The sequence below is a fragment of the Protopterus annectens genome, chromosome 7.part1 (assembly GCF_019279795.1).
Source record: "Protopterus annectens isolate FY-2018-M chromosome 7.part1, PAN1.0, whole genome shotgun sequence".
NCBI classification, from domain to species: domain Eukaryota; kingdom Metazoa; phylum Chordata; order Ceratodontiformes; family Protopteridae; genus Protopterus; species Protopterus annectens.
In genome coordinates, this window is record NC_056740.1 from 338,168,856 (window position 1) to 338,193,369 (window position 24,514).

Consider the following 24,514-nt stretch of genomic DNA (forward strand, 5'->3'; position numbering starts at 1 on the left):
CACTTAGTATAACTTTCTTCTAATTTCCTAGCTATTACTACAAGAAACATAACTCTGAAATAACTTAATTAAGACAGAGGCAGAGTGCTGAGAGTTGGATAGTCAAGTCAAAAATGCTTACAGTCTTTCTCTGAGCAATAGTTTTTAAAATCACTAATACATTTCTGCTTGGCCCTCTCAGATTACATCATTTTGACACTTGTTTTCCCAATATACACATTACATCATTTTGACACTTAGTCTGGAGATCCCAGGCCACACCAAAACTGCATTTATATTATTTTACACTTAGAGCAATAAAGGACATTCCATATGTAAATTCTGGTCATTAACTTTAGCCTTAAAACAATAGGCAGGATGCTTACTCCAGACTTATCAACTGCAAATTCTAACTTCAGAGGACATACAAAACATAATTTTAATTTAAAAGAACATTAGAAATGCTTGGCTTAGCTTTCCTTACAGCAGATGGCAATGTTGCTACAATCTTGAAGTTCACATTTTACAGTGTTTTCTTTCATTTAAAAAGCAAGCCTATATTTTGCATTTATATTTACAAATGCCAGAATTATGTATCAAATTCTATTTGACTAGACTGGCAGCCTTCACCCTTTCTCTACCAGTCTTCACATACATCTCTCTTCCTCCTCTATCAACTGGTTCTCTAGCTACTTCTCCAGCAGGCAGCAAGCTACCACTGGCAAACTGTTCTCTCTTCAGTCCTCCCTGTAAATACTGGAGTTCTCCAAGAATCGATTCTAGGTCCTCTTCTGTTCAGCATATCCACTAACAAACTTCACTCTGCTACTAACCTCTCTACACTTCTACAATATGCCAAATGACTCCACCCTTATCACCTCTGCCCACAACATCCCTGAACTCCTAGCTCTCACTCAACAAACCTTCATCTCTGTTGAAACCTGGCTCTCTGATAACCAACTAATATTAAATCCAAAAAAAAAAAAATGAAACTCCTTCTCTTCTTCCCTAAAACATTCACCCAGCACAAACCCTTTTTCTCTATCACCTCTCTTAATAATACCATCATCAAACCAAAACCCCATACCAAACTACTTGGAGTAATTATTGATGATGAACTAAAATTCGATATTCATATCCATCAATGTATAAAAAAGACCGACTAGAAACTCAGACTTCTCTATCACAACCTGCAATTTCTGTCACCTTCTTCCAAACCTTCCTTCGCTCAGTCCCATTTTCTACCCTGTCTTCTCCATGCTGATTCTGTCCTTACTAATGTTCAAACTTTACTTATCACTAAACCAGAGCAAACATCACAAAATTGCCAGGTTTGCCTCTAATCTCCCCTATAAATCCCACCACTGTCTCTCCCTTAAATCACTCCAATGGCTAGAATTCTATAAACAACTACTTCTATCCCTACTTCACATTACACACACTATTCTGAATGACCCTCTTCCTGCCCTTCCATCTCCAACCTAGTTTCCTACTACAACCCCCATCATCACTTTCGTACTTCCAGCAAACATCTCCTTAACATATATAAACTGATTAAAAATATAGGAAGGTCCCTCTACAAATACTATGTTGCACATCCTTGGAACTCACTCCCTCAAAACATAAGAAGCATTCATCAAAAACACCTGTTCAAAAAAAGAACTTAAATTTTTTTTTCAGAGTATATGGTCCTGCCATTCTCTAATCCCCACTTGATCTAGCCTCTTCTCTTCTCAGCTTTACCTCCTTTTCCCCATTCTACTCTTTACTTCCTTGTACTTGCCTCAGATACCTTTATACCATCCTTGTCCCTCACTTCCATAGCATATGTATTCATATATATCGTTATTTAAAACATAAATAGATTGAATGATTTATCTGTTTGTATGTACTTCATGTGTGATATTCTCTCAACATGTTAATTGTTATGTATAGATATTCTCTGTTGATTTTCTTATTATGTTTCATGGTGGTTTTAATATTTTACTCTTATTTTTATTTTTGATTTGATTTTTATTGTAAAAATATGTAATACTTCTGGAGATTTTCTCCTCGGGTCTCCACTGAAAATGAGCCCCTGGCTCAGTTGGACTAACCCGGTTAACAAATGTCAATAAATAAATATTCTCCCTTCTACACTTACTTCATTACAGCTATACAATTTTCTTCACTGACTTTCTCTCTAAATATAATATAAGCCTTTTTTCCCTCATTTCACATTGCAATTTCTATTTGTATTAGACTAACTTACCTTTAATTTCTCTATAAACTGTCTAAAATTTCTCTAAATATTAAATGATTGTTATATACCTTGTATCGATTCTTAACTAATGCTTTTATATTATGTCTAATTTGTTACAATGATTCAAACCACAGATGTTTTTGTTTTATTTTTGAAGATTGTAAAATTATTGTTCTTAAAATGTTTGTAATAATTTGGAGCTTTTCTCCCTGGGCCTCTACCCAGTTGGACTTTCCCTGTAATCAAATGTCAATAAATAAATAAAAATAATACTGTTAAATAAAACCTTCCAGATCTTTATCAGTTTTTTTCTCCTCCTAGCTTCCAAACATCAACAGGAAGAAATACCATCTATTCCTGGGGAATTTCCTGTAAATTGGTTATACATCAGCATTTTTATCTCATCTCCTCCTATCCTGTTAATAATTGAGCCTCCTCTACCTCTAACCTTGGCATATTTAATTTTTCCATAAACATCTCCATTTGTACCTATTCTTGATTTCCATATTACTCTGCTTTTATAGATTTTCACAAAATTTCTGAAATATTTCTAATACCTCTACAGGATCTCTTGTTATCTTCCTTGTTATAGGCTCATTAGGCTTGGTGACATCCTTTCTACTTTCTGTTGCCTGTGTTGTTAGTCAAAAAGTTTATGTGCTCTGGAGTTATCAAAAAACTGTTACTTAGCAGTCTTTCTAAACTCTTTCATATTGTCGAGGTAGCCCCTTATTTTCTGTTTAGCATTTTGTTATTGATCCTCTTCTAGCTCTGTGAGATTCTCCCTATTCCCTCCTATCTGAGGGCAGACCAATAGGTCTTGGATCTGATTGAGTCAGATCTGAGACCTTTTCCAACTTCTCAGATGGTTCCAAGGATGTTTTCAGAGATTAAGGGTGGTGTCTTTTCCTTGGCTCAAAAACACTTGAGAAAGTTTTGAGGGGATTTGAGCTGAGCAGGAAGTAATCCTTTCAGAATCAGCTTGTTGCTATACTCAGAGAGGGCCCTTGGATTAAAAGTTGCACAAAAATCTCATGAAGAATCCAGGTGGGCCACTCCTAGACAGTATACGCACTTCTTGTGGGCATCAGATATGGCTGGCTCAGCCCCTACTACCAGTTCACCTCTGCTGTCCACCTCACTCTTGGTTCTCAGACCCTCAGATTTTATGAGTAGAGGCCATAGGCCAGAATTTGTATTGAAACCAGTGTCTTTGGCTCCGCCTTCCCAGTTGTTTCAATTGCCAACAAAGCACTCTAGACCAGTGACCACAACTTCATTTAGGTCTTCTAGGAGTTTGACAGAAACAGACATGGACAGGATGATGCAGAGATTCCTTAGGGCTTAGATTCAGATAGGGGTCCTGCCAGCTCCATCCACTATTGGATCCATGAGCACACCTGCCCATCTGATACTGTCTCCTCCTTTGATCTGACCTGCAGCTTCGGAGTCCCAGGATCCAAGATCTCTTAGAGGTTTGGCATCTAATCATAGGAAACTCCCTTCCTCAACTCTGACAGTATCCCTGACCAGTGCTACTCTGATACCTTCGGACCAGAGCAGGTCTCAGATCTGAGAGGTCAGCTCTGGGTCCGGGGGGGTTGGATTCAGTTCCCACTTTTTCAGATCCTTCCCTTCTCCTTGGTGCCTCAGTCCTGGACAGCTTGGGTCTGATTCTCTCCAGATGGCTCGAATCTGGAATTGACCCCTGTAGATCGGTATGTATGGATACCTTTACAAAGCTTTCCATGGGCTTGCACAAGTGTATACATACTGAGCACGTGCCAGCCTGACTGACAGTTTGTAGTAAGTTGTTGAGATGTAAGCATGCATGTCTATATATTCTGTCAGTTAATCACTTTGTTTATATTTTGTACTGCTGCTATCCATCCTGATGTGTTTCTATGTAAAGCATATAAACGAACTACCCCGCCTTTTCATCTTCAATTGTAAACCAAGATGAGTGACATGGTGTCAGAAATGGATCCAGAAATCCAGAATCAAGACCAAGAGGCACTCAGTTAATGGTGGAGGAATATAGAGGAATGGATCATCCCTACTGCGTATACAATTCGCAAAACAGATCAGAAACAAATGTCAGGTATTACCACTTGCTTCAATGATCTGTTATTCAAAAAATATAAAAAGAAGCACTCATAATGCTCAAAACAAATTTCTACTTAACGAAATGTCCAAAACTGCGACATATTCATAAAAAATATTCAAAATAGTTACAAAAATGTTTGAAACAAAGTCCACATCAAATAAAATGAATGAAATAAGGGAAATAACCACATTTTTTGCTATGTGCTACTTTATCGCATTAATTAAAGCTATTCAAGAAATCCAAAGTATACAAAGTATTTGCATGCTTGTGTGATATTACAGTACAGTTATTCCACAAAATACAGCCATTTCAAAGCATATTTCACAAAGTATAGTATTTTGAAGAGTTTATTGTGCATTTGAATGTTATTACAAGTACTGGCTGTGTGTGCAGGTTAGTATATAATTACAAGGGCCATTTTGTTCGGTGTGTTTGGGCATACTTTTTTGGTATGACTTGTCTTTGCTAATAATATTGCAGAGAATTGGAGAGTGTTTGAGCAAGAGTATGATATTTTCATACAAGCTGTATTTTCTGATACAGATGACCGTACAAATACATTTATTCTGCTTAATTTAGCTGGTTCACAAGCCATTGAAAGAGAGCATTCATTTGTGTATGCACCTGCTGTGTTTGCAGGGAAGGGGGAACCACCATATAGTGGTACCGGCTGAGTCAAGGGAAGACCCCGAGTGCTTAAAACATCAATTTAGGGAAATGAGTAACCCCCAAATGAATATTACAATGGAAAGGCATTTATTTTACACTAGAGATCAAAAGCCTGGGGAAACTTTTGCAGCATATATAACTGGCTTTAGAAACAAAGCTAAAATTTGCAGATTTGGTGATTTAAGGGATGAGTTGATAAAAGACAGGTTTGTATGTGATATTAAAGATGATGCTGTGAGAAAGCCTTTGCTTTGTGACAGTGTTTAACTTTGAATAAGGTCACTGAGATTTATCCGATATATGAGCTTACAGAAAAGCACTCAAATATGCTTACAAATGAGAAGTTCATGCTTCCAGTATCTTCTAGTGGTCATGTTGATAGTATGCAGCATGTGGTTAAATGAAACTGGCCCAAACACATGGCAGCAACTGTGAGCCCTGCACCAGTCACTGGTAAACCCCATAGCTTACTAGCAAATTCCAGAATGTGCACAGTCTCAGTGAAGCACAGCAGTCAGCAAATTCAAAGCATGTGCCCTCACCTAGCCTCATAGTCAACTGTCGTAATTGTGGTGGTAATCATATCTAAAAGACAAAGTGTTTAGCTTTTGGTCAGTAATGCCACAGATGTAAAAAGTGGAATCTTTTCCAAAGATTTTGTAAATCAAAAGAGGCAGATTCTTTTACTAAAAGAGAACATTCATGGAGACAAGTTGATCAATTAGAATGCTGTGACCCTACTTTTTATGTTGATGGTGTGTCTGTGCTTAATGAAACAGTCAATGCATTAGATTTATGGGCAAAGAATGAAGTGTTTTTTACTGTTCGGACAAATGTAAGACTCGTAGAGCTCAAAGCTGACACAGGTTCAAAGTGTGAAACAATTACTAGAAAAGTCAAACTGAGACAATACTGATGTTTTCTTGAATCTCTTGAATCTCAGAAATATTCCTTGTGATAAACATCTTGGTTCAGATACACAGAGATTTCTGTCGAGACACACCAGAACCACACTACCAATTAGCAGTTATCTATTGGTTCCATGTGTCAAGAATAACATATCAGTGAAAGTTCATCTATTGAAGAAGCACTTATCTCAGAAGTCCTATTATGATAAAACCAGGAAACCACTCAATCCATTCTGAGAAGGGGAGATAGTGAGGATGCAGACGTCCAAAGGTTTTGATCAGATTGGAGTTGTGAAACGTGTATGTCCAGAGCTGAGATTATACATTGTGGAATCACAAGGAGTAGAATTTAGGTGGAATCAGAAACATTTGGTCCTGGTGTCTGAGCCTGTATTGCAGTGTCATACCTACGAGAAAGACTCTAAATCTCACAGTGAGTTATCCAGTGCTCCAATTCCAGAGGATGTTCCAGTAAATATCCCTGTTCCTGAGAAGAATCCCAAAACTCCAAAATCTGTTTGTTCACCAATGAATGTCCCTGTTGCTAAACCCAGTTCTGATTGCTGCATCACTAGATCAGGTTGCATTTCCAGACCATGTTCCAGATACACAGCAACATGGACATAAGGACATGAACGTTGTGCTTATTTATCAGTGTCTGTATAATTGCATGTCTTTTTCAGTTGTCATTGCATTGTGGGCAATTCATTAAAGCTGCAAGATGTAGATCAGTATGTATGGATAACTTTAAGAAGCTTTCTATGGGCTTGCACAAGTGTATAAATACTGAGCATGTGCGAACCTGACTGCCATTTTGTAGTAAGCTGTTGAGATGTAAGCATGCATGTCTATGTAGTCTGTCAATTAATCAGCTATTTTGTATTTTGCACTGCTACTATCTATCCTGATGTGTTTCTATGTAATAAAGCATATAAACAAACTACCCCATCTGTTCATCTTCAATTGTAAACCAAGATGAACGACAGCCCCAACCTACCTTCTTCTGCTGTTTTGGCTCCAAGGAAGGGGGGAGAGGTTTACCTGGGTTCATCAGCCTTCCAAGTAGTAGAAAGGGCTTTCTCTTTGCATAGAAAGCCATCCTGTCTAGTCTCAGATCCTATCCCTCACCCCCCCATCAAGTCCAAGTTTTGAGCCCATCATTTCTGCTCCTCAGGGTCAGGCAGCTCAGGGAAGCCTCCATTTGTGTTCCTCAGAGGGATTTCCCCTTTCCTCTGATACTTCTCCAGAGCACCCTATGGAAGAGGTACCTCGTAAGAGAAAGTGCAAGAGGAGGCTCTCATGAAGGACACTGATTTTAATGAGGGGGAAGGATCCTCCTGATCACCACCTGACCAACTTGTATCCAAGTTTGGAATGATGGTTAAGGTGTTTACCTTGCAAACACATGGTGCAGGGTTTGTTTTTGACATGAGGTAATTGGATAGGCTTAAAATGGACCACAAGGGCAGTTATCCTAGTACTAATCTATGCCTGATCTCATCTGATCTTGGAAGCTAATCAGGGTCAGGCCTGGTTAGTACTTGGATGGAAGACTGCCTGGGAATACCAGATGCTGTAGGCTACCCACCTGTGTCCCTGCTGGATGGGGGGAAACAGATGCTGACTTTGTGGGAACATGGGAGAAATTCTTAGCTAGGCTTATAAAGGCCTCTGGGCCAATAGCCTAGTATTGTCCTATGAGCCTATGTCTCCTTCAGGGACATTCTGGAAATCCTCAAACAGAAAGGTGGCTGGTCCCCCCAAACTCCTTCTCCTCAGGAATCCATGTTCCTGGAGGCTTTTGGGGCTTGCTCATCTATGTCTTGGGTGACCCCCCCCCAGTGGGTGAACGTATTGACCTGGTTTACTGAAATGCTTGGAAGGAATTGGACACTGTCAAGCCCATTCTTCAGATAGACCTCACTGGAGCAAGGGAATCCCAGTTGATGCCATAGTTGTGGTGGCAGCCACTAAGAAGGAGCTAGTGGAGCAAAGATCTTCTGTCCATCCACTGAACAAGGAGTCCACAGTGATGGGCAGGTTTGGTAAGCACATTTACGCCTCAGCCACATTCACACTAAGGTTGTTAAATGACCTGGCACATTTTACTTGCTTACAGAGAGTTTGATCAAGGAGCTTTCAAACTCTCTGTCTGAGTCCATGTCAGCTGAGGATCTCAAGAAGGGTTCTCCTCAACTGGCTACTCTTTTTTCCATTGCCATTTCATCAATGAGGCTGATCTTCCATACAGCGGAGACTGCGTCACAAGCAACTGGTTCAGGCATAGCCGTTAGGATGACATGCCTGGATGAGGCTATGTGACTTCGTGGAACCCTTCAGTGCATCCTTTGTTAATGCCCACTTTGATGGCTACTTCATGTTCAGGTCATCAGTGAAAGACATGTTCACCTGCAGCGAGCAGGAGGGAAAGACCCTGTTTGTTGTTAGAATCAAGTTAGGAACCAGCGAGGTGATAAGAAAATGTGGTTCTGGAAATCTCAGGGACCTTTCCAGGACTCTCATAGGGATGCTTCCTCCAGAGGCAGAGGTGGTTTCAATGGCAGACATCACCCCAGGGGCAGAGGTGGTCTGGAAAACCAGGCCTTCAGAGAAACCTTCTCTGATAGGCCCTATCAGAGCTCCTGAAGCATTGCCCAATTGTCTATCACTGGAGGCAGTGGGGGGTCATTTTTCCTTGCACCTAAATGCCTGAACCTATATCACAAAAAATGCTTGGTGCTAAAAATCATATCCAGAGGTTGTTACATACCCTTTCCCCTTCCACCTCCTGTCCAAAGAAAGAAACACCCCAACATTCCATCCAGTCAGAGGGAGTATGCAGCTCAGGAAATTCAAAAGCTGCTACAAAAAAGAGCCATTCAGGAGGTTCCACCCAAACAGATAGGATTTGGAACTTACTCCTGCTTCTTTTTAGTGCCAAAGGAAACAGGGGACTTGAGACAAATTCTGGATCTAAGCAATTTAAATCAGTATGTGAGAAGTCAAAGTTCTGAATGGTTATGGTGCAGTCCATTCTGCCTCTTCTGCACAATGATGGTTGGATGTACTCTGTAGATCTCCAGGATGCATACTACCACATCAAAATAGACAGGCAATCCAGGAGACACCTGCACTTTTGGCTGGGAGCCAATAATTATGAATTCAGAGCACTGCCCTTTGGACTCACCACAGACCCCAGGGTGTTCAACAAATGCATGGCAGTTGTGGCATCTCATTTGAGACTCAAAGGATTCCAGGTGTTTTCCTATCTCAACAATTGGCTTCTCACTGCCCTGAACAGGCATCAATTTCTGCAAGCCAGGGATTACTTGCTTCAGATCTCCAAATCCCTAGACATTACAGTAAATCTTGCCAAATTGAGGGTGACGTCTGTACAGACTCTGGAATTTATAGGAACTCATCTGGATACTACGACTGAAGTGGCATCATTTCTTCTTCATTGCATCACATCTTTGAGAAACCAGATGAGGGACTTACTGTCTCTTCCATTCACCCCAGTGAAACTAGTGTTAAAAAGCTCTTGGCTTAGTGTCAGCTGACATTTTTGTAGTTCCTCTAACAAGATTATTTATGTGAATCCTTCAATAGATACTGGTCCATTCTTTAACAGGCTCTATCATTTCCCATAAAACTCACTCCAATTTTGCAAACATAATCTTTACTGTTGGATCCAGTCAGACAACCTCTTCCTGGGCAAACCATTCTGTCTTCCTCCCCCAAAATCTACAGTGACCATGGATGCTTCCCAACTGGGGTTTGGGGTGGGGCATTTCATGGGAAAGATAGTTTAAGGCACATGTCCCCCTCGGAGGCCAAGTTGCATATCAATGTCTTAGACATTAGAGCAGTCCTCCTAATGTTGCAAGCTTTTCAGGATGTTCTCCCTCTAGGGACTATTGCAATCCATATGGACAACACAACAGTAGTCTGGTACATCAACAAACAAGAAGGAACCTATTCCTACCCATTGTGCAGAGAGGCCACGAGGGTCTGGGAATAGGCGATCTCTTCAGACCGCTTTCTTATTGCAACACTCATACCAGGGAAAACTAATGCACTGGCAGACAGATGCAGCAGTTCCATACTGTTTCCTCACGAGTGGTCTTTCAATCAAACAGATTATGTAAAGCTTTCATGAAGGGAATTTTCCTCCTTAGACCTCCAATAAAGGATCTCTCTCCTCCTTGGGATTGTATTTATTTATTTATTTTTTATTTATTTGACATTTCTTTACCAGGGTGGTCTAATTGGGTCTACAGAACCTGTTTTCAGCAGAGGCTCGGGGAGAAAAGCTCCACATACAGTACAATACAAATACAGTATAATCCAGTACAATAAAAATTACATTAGAAATACTATACAAAAAATAAGTTGACAGAACAAACCGCTACAAGATGTTGCAATATATCACTACACATCTAGACAGTTCTATACAGTTAAAACATTACAGACAATAATAGTCACTCTCACCATACATGATGTAGACCGTGTCCAAAAAATAGTAGTGGGTAGTGCAATATGTGACATTGACTGTAATAGTACATGCAAAATAGAATGTTAGTTTCAGTTAGGAAAATAGCAGCCAGAAAGTTAGTGATGCAGATAGATAGTGAGAGAGAGAGAGAGTTGAGAAGAACTGAAGCAATAAAACCTGAGCAGTAGCTTAAGGATATGGTATATAAACAGAGGAGGAGTTAGAAGAGCCTTAGAATCTTGCAGTCTGTGAGGGATTGAAATGTGACAGAAGAGGACGATGAGGCTAGTGTGGAAGAAGAGGAAGACGAGTATTAGGCAGGCTTTATGCAGGAGCAGAGCCATGTATTTTTGAGATGATTTTTTAAAGAGGCTTTGAAATGCGTTAGGCTAGGTACAGATCTGGTAGCTAGAGGTAGTGAATTTCAAAGTATAGAGACAGAGTATGAATACAGGGAGTGACCAGGTTTTCTTGTGGGTTTTGAGTTAGCTAAGAGATTTTTGTCTTCTGATCGTAGGGATTGATTTGTTGTTTATGGTATGACTAGGTTGGCTAGTGCAGGGCAGGCAGTAGGTTTGAAAATAAGGTTGTGCAAGGTGGATAGCTGAATAAAGGCAAGTTGATTGGGGAGTTCAAGCCAGTTTAATTCTAGGAGTGGTTTACTGTGGTGTGTGACATTTAGAGTTTGGTGGAGGATTTGACAGTGATCCCTCAGGGGTTAACTTAGAAACCCTTTGAAACAGGGGATAAATGCAACATGAAGTTTCTTTCTCAGAAAACAATCTTTTTAGTAGCTATCACTTCAGCAAAAAGAAATTCTGAACTCCAGGGCTTATCGGCTAGGCCTCCTTAGATTAGTTTCCATAGTGATAGGGTGTCTCTATGAACCAACTCTTCCTTTTTGCCTAAAGTGGTCACAGAGACTAACATTACCCAGTCCATAAAATTACCAGTTTTCTTTCCAAACTTTACTACTAAAGGTAAGGATATGTTGCACCTTCTTGATGTCCACAGGCAATTATGTTTTTATTTTCACAGAACAAAACAGTACAGGGAGTCTGAGCAGTTGTTTATATCCTTTTCCCTTAACTACTTGGGTCAGGCAGTATCCAAAATTACTCTGGCCAAATGGATTACTGATTGCATCGCGCTGATTTATATTAAAAAGGTTGGAGTTACCTCGTCCTCCTAGAACACATTCCACTAGATCTACAGCTACTTCATCTGCCTTTTCCTCTAGAATTTCAGTTGGTGATATCTGCACTGCAGCCACTTGGTCAAAGACTCATACCTTTGTTACACATTACAAATTAGACATTGTGTCCAGAAGCAGAGCTTCCTTTGGTTCGACAGTGCTCCGGCATCTCCTTCTTTGAGGGCCTCTCAAGCGTTACATAGTTGGGGACTCTGACCCATTCATGAGGAAGAATGAAAAGGACAACATTAGATTTAGAAGTTATGTACTAACCGTAACTTGGCATCTGTGCTGTCCATCTACATTCTTTCTCACCTTCTCTCCCAACCATCACCCAGCACTGTCACTCCTAGAAGGATCTTTGGATGTTATAGGAACCCTCGTGTTCCTTGTTTGAGCCTTATCTATCCCTTGTTTCTGTCTGTCTGTATAACACAGTCAGCAGTAAGGTAGCAAACTCAATCTGCGGAGTTGGGGCTGTAATAGAGCATTATGGGTAGAGGGAGGAGCTTGAGATTTGAATCCAAAGTTTTGTAAACGCAGCAGAGTCAGATCTGAAGACTGAATCCTTGATCCATTCTTGAGGAAGAATGAAAATGGACAGCACAGATGCCAAGTTATGGTAAGTACATCACTTCTAATTTCTTGTTTCCCATCTGCTGTATGACATAGAACTCTTGATACAAGAATACAAAGCTGTTCTATTGTCTACAGAGAAGCTCAGCACAGAAAGTGCAAAACAAAATGTTGTAACTTGAATGGATAAAAATCTGTTTCTAGTCCCCTGTAAAATGCAAAACATAATGTTGTAGTTCCACTAGATATAAATGAACTTCCTGTCTGATGTCTAAATTAATTCAGCCACACACAGAATGGTATCTCTGGGTTGTATTAGTTTTAAGGTACACTTCTCAGATAGGCTAGTGCTTCTCAAACAATTAATACTATGTTGCTGTATGTTTATTTCTCACCAAATAATGTTTGCAAATATGTAAATAAAGTACAATATACCTCTTTCGTATATGGAAAATATTTCCTGTCCCCTAATGCAGTGCACCAGCTGGTATCTGCAAACATGTAAAATAAAGTGAAATATACATTTTATTTATATGGGAAAAATAAAACTTTTCTATGCCATATCAAATCAACTGCACACAACACAGCTTTCTGTTACTTCTCAGTATTAGGCATCACAGACTAGAACTTGCCAAATAGTAAAGACCATGATATTGAGTTTTGCTTTCCGATGATCTTTGTTTTGTAACACATCAGCTCAATACTGTTAGTGTGGCCTTTAAATGATGATTGATGACGTGAACGTTTTTAATGGAACATCTCACAGAAACTTCATCTCAGTCCTTCTTTCTTCATATACAACTTTGTATTTATCCTTCAGGGTAAATACCCCACTGAAAGAGAGGGACCTTGAAAAAAGAAACAGAAAAGTTATGTAATACCTACTTCAGATCTATGAGGGTTTCCCATTTAGCAGGACAGTAATAATAATAATGCCCATTTGTTAACCATGTGAGGCAATGTTACAACTGCCTCATGTACACAGACAACCCTCTCCTCCTCCCAACAAATTCAAACACATTTGAGAGATGCAACCATATAGCCAAACTGGAGGCTAAGCTCTCTCAACTCAGTACTGGCGTAACCAGTCAGGAGGAGAAGGAAACCACACTCACTACAATTCCAGTCTCACATAGACCTACCACGACAACAAACCAAACACATAAACACACAAAAACATACTCGGAGGCTCTAAATAAAAATCTGCCTAAGCAGCAGAGACCTCCAAAGCAGACACCCAAGCAACCGCTACCCCAAAACAAAACACGTGCAACACATAGCTCACAAAGCCAGTGTGCTGAACAGTCATAGCCCTTAAGGCTAAACAACACACCTGATACACTTGTAATAGGTGACTCTATCGTCAGGCACACTGACGTCCCGCTCACCAGGCTGAACAAGGAGAAGGTCACGGTGAGCTGCCTGTCGGGCGCTAGGATCCGCCACATAACACAAGCACTCAGGTCACTCCAAGGCAAGTACAAATATGACTCAGTCATTGTCCATGCTGGTGTGAATGACCTGAGACGTACCTCCCTGGGCTACATGAAAAGAGACATAGAGGAGCTCTCTGAGCATGTAGCCCAGGCCGGTATGACCCTGACCTTGAGTAGCATCTTACCCTTACCAAGAATGATGCCACAATATGAAGACAAGATGATCAATTTCAACAATTGGCTTAAGTGTTGGTGTCATTCAAAGGGGATCCAATGCCTGTCAGCCTGGGATGACATGCTCGACAAGCCACGATGCTTCGCTAGGGACGGCTTGCACCTGTCACCCTGGGCCTTCGGATATTGGCAAAGGCTCTTGCTACCCCATAGTGCCTTTTTAGGCAAGGCTCAAAAGAGAAACCCACCTCCATAGGTATCACAAGGGATAAGAAACTAAGAGTAATGCTACTCAACGCCAGAAGTCTAAACCTCAAGATGCACGCATCGAAACTCTCCTTAGCATGGAGAACATCGATATCTGTGCAGTAACAGAAACCTGGTTCAAGGCTCCCGAGAGCACCCCAGCACTACCAGGTTATACCTCATACCATGCTTTTCGCCCCAAAACTTGGACCGAACCACAAAAGGAGGGGAGTATCAATATTTGTCAAAGATACCCACACCTCCAGGTTGGTGGCACAGCACGAAGCATCAGAGACTATCCATGTGCAACTAACTGTGGGTAAAACTGCCTTCCAGTTTATAGCCTGCTACAGACCACCCTCCCAAACACAGGAACCCCACTTGGCCTTCCTGAGAATACTGGAAAATATGAAGGTCTCTCCAAACACCATTATATTGGGCGACTTCAACTACCTAAACATAGACTGGGAGCATTACTCTAGCTCCAACACCCTAGCCCAAAGGTTCCTAGAATTTATAAACTCAAATGCTATGGAACAACTTGTTACCACTCCCACAAGAGGGGAAAACATACTGGACCTGATCATCACCAACATGGGGACACTATGCTCCAGACCAGAAGTGTATCCCTCACTGGTAAGATCAGACCATAAACTAATCTCACTGGATATTCACATCCCGACCACACCCCTGCCCAGAAAACCACAGTGAAAAACTTCTCTAAAGCAAATTTCACACGCCTCAAAACCGAGGTAAATCCTTCAAAGCCCCGGACCTGTGGAAAATACGCCCAGACCGCAGAATCCTTTATAAACGCATTCTATGAACACCTTCAGGAATGCATGGATCATGCAATCCCAAATAAAACCAAGACCCAATCCTCCAAAGGCAGACGCCCTGTCTGGTGGACCCCAGCCATAAACAAACTATACAATAGAAGGAGGAAGCTACTACATGATAGAGCAAAATCCCAAAAAGGGAAGGCATCTCTGATCAGTATTAGCAAAAAACTACGGACACTCATAAAATCGTCTAAGGCCAGCTTCGAGAGAAAAATTGCACAGGACACTAAGGATAATCACAAGACTTTCTTTAGTTATGTTAGGAACCTGGGTGGGAATTCCCAGATATGCTCAGAATTGGTCCAAAATGACAAAAAATACACCGAGCCCACAGACATTGCCAACATCCTAGCTGACAGGTTCAGTGCAAACTTCTCCCCCCTCCCCACCAAAAGGACAAATATCTATCCCAACAGAGTGCTGCCCCCCTGACATCTCAGATGCTCAGGTAAGAGCCGCCCTCTCCAAAGCAAAAAACACAGCATCAATGGGACCAGATGGTGTCCCGGGCTGCGTCCTACATGAACTCCAAGAAGAGCTAAACCCAAACATAAAACTACTGTTCAATCTTAGCCTTACTACAGGATATGTACCCAAAGAGTGGCGAACAGCAACAGTGGCCCCTCTCCACAAAGGTGGTGCCTCAACGGATCCTGGAAACTATCGCCCCATAAGCCTGACTAGCTTGGTCTGCAAAGCTATGGAAAGGATCATCATGGACCTCATAAATAAAAATATTGGGGACCTACAGACACTGGATCCTACCCAGTTTGGCTTTGTTAAGGGCAGATCCTGCCTCTTAAACCTGGTCGATTTCTTTGAAACAGCCACCAAGGCCATTGACGAGGGAAGCTGGTCCACACAGCCTACCTGGACCTCAAAAGCCTTCGATACAATACCCCACTGGCATTATAGATAGCTCACCAGCTTAAATATAAACCCCTATGTCACTAGATGGGTTGCAAACTGGCTCAAGGACAGAACCCACATGGTTAGAATTGCTGGAGCCATGTCAGACTCCAAACCAGTTACAAGTGGCGTCCCACAAGGCTCAGTCCTGGGACCTCTCTTGTTCGGTATATATTTCTCGGTACAGGCCAACACGGAAGGACTGTGGCTGACCAAGTTCGCAGATGACTGCAAACTGGGCGCCATAATCAACTCTCCAGCCGACACAAGCATCCTCCAAAAGGGCCTCATAGAAACAGACAACTGGTGCCAGAGCCATGGCCTCAAGCTAAACGCCAACAAGTGTATAGTCATCCCCTTTGGCAAAAACAAAGTGCCCACAAATTACCACATAGGTGGTAATCCATTAAGTACAGAAGAAGTCATTAGGGACCTGGGGACCCAAGTTGATGGCAATCTCTCATTTGACAACCACGTGGCCAAAGTGGTTAGAAAAACCTTTTATATAGCCCACCTAATCATGAAGGGATTCACATCTAGATCAGGGGAGGTCATCGTACCTCTTTACTCATCCCTCATCAGGCCCATAATTGAGTACAATGCCCCTTTTGGGATGTACCTTACCAGACACCTGCAGCAACTGGAAATACCCCAAAAGTACCTCACCAAGAGGATCAAAGGGCTCAAACAGATGCCATATGCTGCCCGGTTAAAGAAACTCCAGCTCTACTCAGTGGCATACCACCTGCTCAGAGGCGATCTGTGCCTGACATATAAAGCCATGTCCAACCCGGAATTAATGGACATGCTGCACCTCAGAAAATCCAAATCCCATCGAGCTACGCGCTCGGGAGACTTGAACCTCAGCACTGAAATAAATAGGACATGCTGGAGGGACAGATTCATAACCCAGAGGCTCCCTTCACTCTGGAATAAAATCCCAGTCCAGGTTATGCAGAGTCCCACATTGACTCTCTTCAAGAGGAATCTTGATGAGAGGATGGGAGATCGTAGGTTTACCCCGGCTATCACTTCTGTGTCACTGTTAGACAGAGGCACAGTATACTAACCTCAAAAAAAGGCATAGCAAAATTAATTTAAAATGGTTGGCGAAAGCCAAACACACTCTGGCTAGGCTTATAAATGCCCTAGGGCAGATAGCCTAGTATGAACCTATGAACCTATGTAGGTCCACTAGACACAGTCCCTTTTCAGGTGTGGTCCAGGATACCTCTCAACCTCTTAGAGCAAAAAATCTGCACAAAGCCTAAATGAGGGGGGACAAACAGGGACAGATTTTAAATATTGCTCTTACAAACTTAGAAAGTTGATAGAATAATAGGTTTCCATTAGAATGGATTTTTCTGAAGGATGTGGAGTCTAAAACTCAAATATTTGTCATTATTTAATGACTTCAATCCTCAGCTATTTACCAGAAAGATGCAGATTTTAGGAGGAACACACCAAAAATATGAGGCAAAAATCTGGACATTCTGCGAAAAGCTGTACAGTTGAGAGGTATGGTTCACTGTCTGGTTAAATGACTTACTCAAGGTCACAGAGTAGGCAAATAAGGGCTGAGGGAATCACTCCCTCATTCTGATCAAGTTTTGTTTTTAACACAACCTGTTTTCTTGTTTTGCCGCTGTGTCAGCATTAGGATTTTTACCTGGCTTGGGATTAAGGAACATAGGACTCTGGCAACAATACTAGGAAAGTGATCAAGAGGGCCATATGAGCCCTAGCCACAGACACACTTAAAATAGACACACTTAAAAGTTCTTGCCATCCTTTTGAAGCAATTAATAGTGCTCATTTCCCAGATCATGAAGAAAGGAACATGATAACCCTGGTGTAAATTTATGTTTATCCATCCATTTGTCAAGACTAGCCTTAAAGTTAGCCAGTGTAGTACTCTGACATAATGTGGTAACTTATTCCTTAGGCTGGAAATTCATTGTGTTAGGAATTTCTCTCTCCAGTGAAGTTTGTTTATTTGCTGCTGTTGAGTGAGGTTCCTAGTGCAGGTGTTTGTAGAGCTGCTGGTTTTGTGAAGAAATAAGTGATCAAATAGGATTAGGTCTTTCATTGCAGATAAAGTGACCTGCAGGTCACCTTACAGCAGCTGATTGGCCACTGAGTATAGGGATACTTATGCTTTTCTATCCAGGGAAGTTGAAGGATCCAAGGCTTTTAATTTTCTTGGTTAGAAATCTCTGCATCTTTTCCAGTTAAGCAATATGTTTGGATTTGTACATTCAAAAATGGACGCTGTATTAGATGTGGGTCTTATAAGTGAACAGTACAGTGGTAGGATGACTTATTTGGATCTTGAAGATATTCCCTTGGAAATTAAATGGGTCAGACACAAGGATTTCCTGGTTATGATGGAAACATGATGATCAAATGAGAGAAGGTTGTTTGCTTTAATAGCCAGCTTTCTTATGACTTCATCTGAAGAGGTGTACCATTAATAACATACAAGGTAGGAGCAGCAATTTTGCTGAACAATACTACGCTGCACTTTTTTTTTTTTTTTGCATTTAGCTTGGGACCAGTTTTGGTACATTGGGTATGCGCATATTCTAACCCTTGTCAAAGCTATTCAGTATTAGTGGACAGCAATCTTGGCTAACCATACTTCTGGGATATTGTCTTGGATGTCTGCAAAATAAATTCTAAATAAAAGTGGGCCCAGCCATGTTGTGCCTCAATAATTACAATTTTATATTCAGAGAGGGTACCAAAAACTTTCATAACTTCATATTCTGTTAGATATCCAGTTTGCAATCCCACGGACAACATTCGTTTAATTTTGCAATGGTACCATTATGGGGGATAGTGCCAAAAGCTTTCACCAGGTTGAGATATGCAGTATGCTCATTTTCAAAATGTATTAGGTTCAGGACATAGGACCTGCTCTTCACAAAACCAAGGTCATTGGGGACTAGATCAGTTAAGTTCTATATGACTTCATAAATGAGTTCTGCTAGGATGCATTCCATGGCTTTGCATATAAGTTGGTGAGAACTTAGATCTGTACAGGGGCTGCCAGCCTCATGTAGGAGAGTAACAGTGGTTGTTCTCCAGGCATCAGACACAAACTCTGCAAATAGGCTGTATTTGAATAGTTTAAGAAGAGGTTTAGATAGTACATACTTGCCACTGATAAGAATACAGCCTGGTATACTGTCTGGTCCCATGACAGTATAATTTTTAGCCATTGAAGGGATTCAAAAATTTTGTCCAAGATGACTGGGGAATACTAAATTTTCATGGATAGTAGGGGAAACAATGTGGGTAGGTGGAGTGAAGTTAGCACAAAATTTGTTTGCTGATAATATTGGCTATATTCTTGGATCAGAATGTATGTTATTATAGATATGACCAGTGCATTGTTGGACATTATTCCTTAATTCTTTGACATAACTGAAGAAGGATTTGTAATTTCCTTTGTTATCTTTAGCAACCTTAAGTTTGTACTTTGCTTTGTATATTTTAATTATTGTATTATGTTCATTGCTGGCATGTTTTTCATTTATGGAAAAGAATTGAAATCATAAGGGCCTGCAACTCCTTATAATGTTGGTTTCTGCATAGTCAATAAGACGTTTTGTCAGAGGGTACTCTCTATAAAAAAGATGATAGTTGTACAGAATAAATGCTTTACTGAATAAGAACCCATTGAAGATTTTGAGTTACTGTACATGTAACATAATGTTCATGTCTTTCATCTTTGTAGGCAGGTTGGTCACTCTAATTTAGGTGTCATGTGTACAATGGTACAAAAGTGACCCATGCATACTTCCTCATATGATCTCCTAGATGCTGGCCATGCTAACTCCTTATTTTGAAGCTGGTTCCCATATCTGCATGGGGAGAAGTTCAGATCTTCAGCAGCTTCAAACCCTCCTTCACATTACGTATTTGAAGTAATCCCTGCTCATTTACACACCGAGGTTGCTATCAGCAAGTATGGATACTTAAGAGAGAGGAGGCATGACATTTACACAGGAAATAGGGGAATGGTGAAAGGTCTACAGTGAAAGAAAAAGGATGTCAGGCAAGAGGAAAATGCAACTGTCAGATGGAGTTGGATTTAAAATAAATGTGAAGAAGTATTTTTTTACAGAAGGGGTGGTAGGACAATGGGACAAATTATTAGCAAAGACTATAGGATTCATAAAACAGAGAGTTTTAAATTATCATTGGATAAATAGAATAAAGATGGAATTGAAAAGGAATGGGATAGCTGCCATGGATTAACTGTACATAGGAACTCAATATACAGACATTTGGTCGCCTTCTGTAATGATAATCGTAAGTTCTTATATCTTGCCTCTGTATCGGTGGAGTAGCATTGTTATTTGTTATTGTAATGCTGATTGACATGGCAGTATATCAAGATTCTCTCTTGAAATGTTAGCACTTGAAATGCTGAATGGTGACAAGCCAAAAAAAGACTGAAAACCCCAGGAAAAGAGAGAATCTTGAAGATCTCTCTTCTCCTTTAAACTTCTTTTTCTTCAAGGGAACAAGCCCCACTGCACCCCCGAACTTATATATCAACTCTAAGATAGCCACACCTTGGAGAAAAGAGAATATTTTGGGAAATTGCCATCTCGGACTTAGTATATATAACTCCATTTTTTGGCCATTAACTCTCCGTGTTTTGGGACTCTCTCTAGTGGGTTCTAACATTTCAAATGGTTATTGTGTATCAGGGATGGCTATGCCTATACTCTGCCAATAACCTTCATCCATTAGAACTGGGATGATGTTCTCAGTGCCCAGTTGTGATCTACTAAGTGATGTTTGAGGAGGTCATTTTAAAAGACCTGCGTTCCTCTGTAGCACTTAGAAAAATACACTTGTGACTAGTAGATCTTTTTGAATTAAGAAATTAAAAAAATTATAATTAATTAGTTACTTGATATGAACTTGGCAATTGCACTGTCTGGGGCATTAGATAAACAATAACACAACAGTTGTGCAGCAGAAGAAATAGAAACAATAGCACAACAATAAAGTGGCCTTACCATCAGCTGGCTCTGTGACACAGAAGGTGAGACAGTGTGTGCCCCATGGTACCAAGATTCAAGTAGTGGGCCTGGATAGGTAAGGAGCTTGTAATTCACAGTTTGGGGGGGGTTGGAGTGAGTGGTTTAAATGCTGGCTGACCCATCTTGGGGTGTAGATTTCCTGCATTGTTAAAGCCACCACTGGAAGGCAGGGGTTCCAGCCTAGGTAGATATAAAGTTCAGCCGAAGCACAGGTATGCTACAGTGAAGATGTGTCCATCGTAGCATAACTACATGAACCACACTGACATTATTGCATGTCAAGTTCAGGGGACGGGGTTAAGGGTAGGGCAAAGAGAAAAAGCCTTTCCTGTTTTCAGGATAGTGCTATACTGGGATGCCAATATCAAATTTACACCTTGATGGAAAGGTTAATGAGGGGTACTGGGCATGATCGATGATGGGTGTGGGGACCTTTCTTCACCCCTCACTGGGGATACAGAGGTATTTAAGTCATTAACTGATATGCTGCAATCAAATTTAATTTACAGAAAGACAATGTGCAGAAATGATCTGACAAGTACATGGAGTTGGTCTGACTGTGTGGCTTACAGGAACAAAACCGTGACTATGACACAGACGTCCTGAGTTTGACTAATAGCTCATGGGCTGAAAGATCCAGGGGAAGAGGGTAGGAGGGTAGGAGTGAGTTCCTCTGTCAGTCACCACAAGCAGATTTAGGACCTAAATAGAAACATCCTTATTGCTTGCATCAGTGAATATGGGTGAAGGTGCAAAGTTCTCCATGGCTACCTTGTCGAATCTCACTCTATGCAGGGACTCCTTGAGTGGTGATTTGGGGAACTTACTGGCTCAAGACAAATAGAAAGGCAGCTTAGTGGTTGGCAGGCATGAAAGAAAAAAATGATGCAAGGAAAAACAAGCATATGCAGTTTAAAAAAGCGATGTCTAATATAAAATGCAGTCAGATATTTAATGCTGTCAGTGGTGGTACAGAGATGGCCTTTCTCAATTTTTCAATTGTAAGAAGCTCTCAGCTATGCCTCATATTTCATCCCACTTGGAGTAAAACATTATTGAGCTTGAAATCGCTGTTTGATGTGCTCTCCAGCTCAGATAAGACATTGCTTATGTTTATTCCTTCATCCCTGTTGCATTAGGAACATGCTGATATGAAAAGGGACTTCCAGCTTTTAACTTGTAGGTATTTAGTATGGCATACAGTGCATGTGTAGTAAGACAGTCATTTCTTCACAGCTGATTGCAAGATAAGCAAGCAGAGAGTTATTTATTAGCAATTGTGCTCTTCTTTCTACTATCAATTATTTGCATGCATTCCTCACCAGCAAAAGTGTCCAATTTCTTATAATGTGGCTTTGTTTATTTATTTATTTATTTATTTATTCTACAGACTTAAGAAGTGAGTCCCCTGTGCTCAGTCAATTCAGCACAGTATTATAAAGCTGGAAATTATTTCGGCTTAAAATTGCTATGGTAATCTATCTTTGAATTGTAAAACGCCAAGTCACTTCTTGATTTCTTCAACAGTTATCAAATATCAGGTTACTACTTTCAGCTGCAGCATGTGTTTGCAACAGAGCTGAAGTACTAAAAGGTCATATGACTAGCTATTTATAGCATGTATTTGGTGGTAGTTGCTGCTGAAAACAAAATATTGACTGGATTTAGCAGGGGTACAGCAACAACAAAAACAAAGCTGCCCAACATTTTGAGAGTCTTAAGCGGAAACGTCGGTCAGGTAAGAAAAAAATGAAACCAGTTTGCAAAACAGAAAAAAGAAAAGTATTATTTTCACTGAGATTGTTAACAAAAATAATCTGTACCTTGTAAGGTTTACATGGATTTAATGATGTGTTATGGTCGATTTTCAAAAAGTTGTTGCATTTTCAGTGTCAACAAATCAGAGAAATGAGAGTGTGGAACACAAGTATACATGTTTTGGGAGAATATGAGGAAATGAGGTATGTTACATTGAGGATTCTTTGATGGTCGTTATTTGAAGAAACTGCCTTCTCATAATACATCATGTTGCACCAGCAGTAGATAGCAAATCATTTTTTTTCCTGGATTGCACGTGATAAGGAAAAGGAATGACAGTGTGAGAAAAATATTTGCCATTTCTAACAGTGTTTACTTTTCAGGCAAGGCTTTTCTTTAAGCTGAAAATATGGGGCTGCTGTTTTCTTTCTTTTGGATAAATAACTGTCTTTTTGTCCACTAACTTTCAGAGAAGCTAGCCCAGCTAACCTGAAATATGCAGCATCCATAATATATTGCAGCGATGTGTCATACTGATGCAGTACACACAAGTAAACATGATGTGTAATGGTCTGAGGCTGATATGTGCAAATAAACGCAACAACAATAGCCAGATAATTGTTATGTGGTTTACTCCGCTGCCTCTATACAAGCCTACATACTTTAGTCTTCATCATTGCTGCACGATGAAGTGAAAGGACATAGCTGTGATTAATGATGTCTAACCCTCAGCACTCTTTGAGGGGGCTCTTAATAAATGTGGAAATGGCTCATGGCTCATTTTTGAGCCACTTCTGTTTACCTGTCTGCTGCTGAATGTATGTTATCACGCTACCATTATCGGGGTGGGACATGCTGCTTTAAATTCTTGGAACTACTCACCTAAGCTTTGTAACTGCATTATCTCATAGACTGAGCTGCCTTTAATACTGTAAACATTACTAGCAGCTATAGAACGTGGGTTTGTAGCATCCTTTGCCACTAGATGCTACAACAGTCTAATGTTTTTGGTTTAAGAAAATATCTGCCCCTAAGTATTCTTTTAACTTTTTTTCTAGTACTTTGACAAAGAGACATAGCCATTTTTTGTGGTTTCCATTTCAAGGATATAGCAGTATTCCCGCTCAGTGTGTTATTGTTTCAGTCCCATTATGTCTACAATTTTACATTTTTGGAAGAGTTCCAAGTGGCTTTGGTTATAGAGTTTTATACTATATCATATTATGACACTGTATAGTGATATGCATATTCCTGAAAATAGCTTTTATTTGTAGCCATATAGCTTTAACAGGTGATAATTGTATAGTGCAGATTCCCATCAGTAGTGTTTACTGGACAGATCCTTGAAAAGTTATACATGTCAACTGTTCACTGTTAGTCATAGGCTTCAGAGGGTAGCAAAAAAACAAAAAAGTAAGCAAGCATGCAAAAAAGACATTAAGCAAAAAATATAAGCATATTTTTTTACATTTTATATAGAATACTCTGGTACATCTACTAAGGAATATGACAAATGTGTATATGAGATCAGAAGTATTGTGCGGCATTTTTATATATCTTCCCTCCTTGGCCTGTACTACCACTAACTGATCTCCTGAGTTTCATGCCCACCCAACTCCAGATCATGCAGTTGCTCCATCCCGGTGCCCCCTAGCATAACCCTTTGCTGCGTGCCCTTCTGACTCCTGTAGGATTTGACTTCAGTGATGATTCAGGTGTTACCCAGGAACTGAGGAATCCATCAGAAAGTTGACTGCATTAAGCCAAAGGACTTCATCCTCATGATGGTCCGCCAAATCTCCTAATTTTGGAGATTGGCTAGTGGAGCGAAATCAAAGACATTGTCTTTGTCTTTGCCCCCTATAATCTGAGTAGATGATCTGTGAGACTCCTGGTCTCCACCAGATGTCCCATA

The 24,514-nt window shown here is 40.5% G+C and overlaps 1 protein-coding gene across 2 annotated transcripts in view; it reads left to right on the top strand.

Moving 5' to 3' along the window:
• Positions 1–22,487: 22,487 nt before the first annotated feature.
• Positions 22,488–24,514, top strand: part of ASB14 (ankyrin repeat and SOCS box containing 14) — a 568,121-nt gene continuing 566,094 nt past the window's right edge. For both annotated transcript variants that reach the window (XM_044078761.1, XM_044078762.1), the window contains exon 1: positions 22,488–22,579. The gene's annotated coding sequence lies outside the window, so the exon portion shown is untranslated. The remainder of the gene's footprint in view (positions 22,580–24,514) is intronic.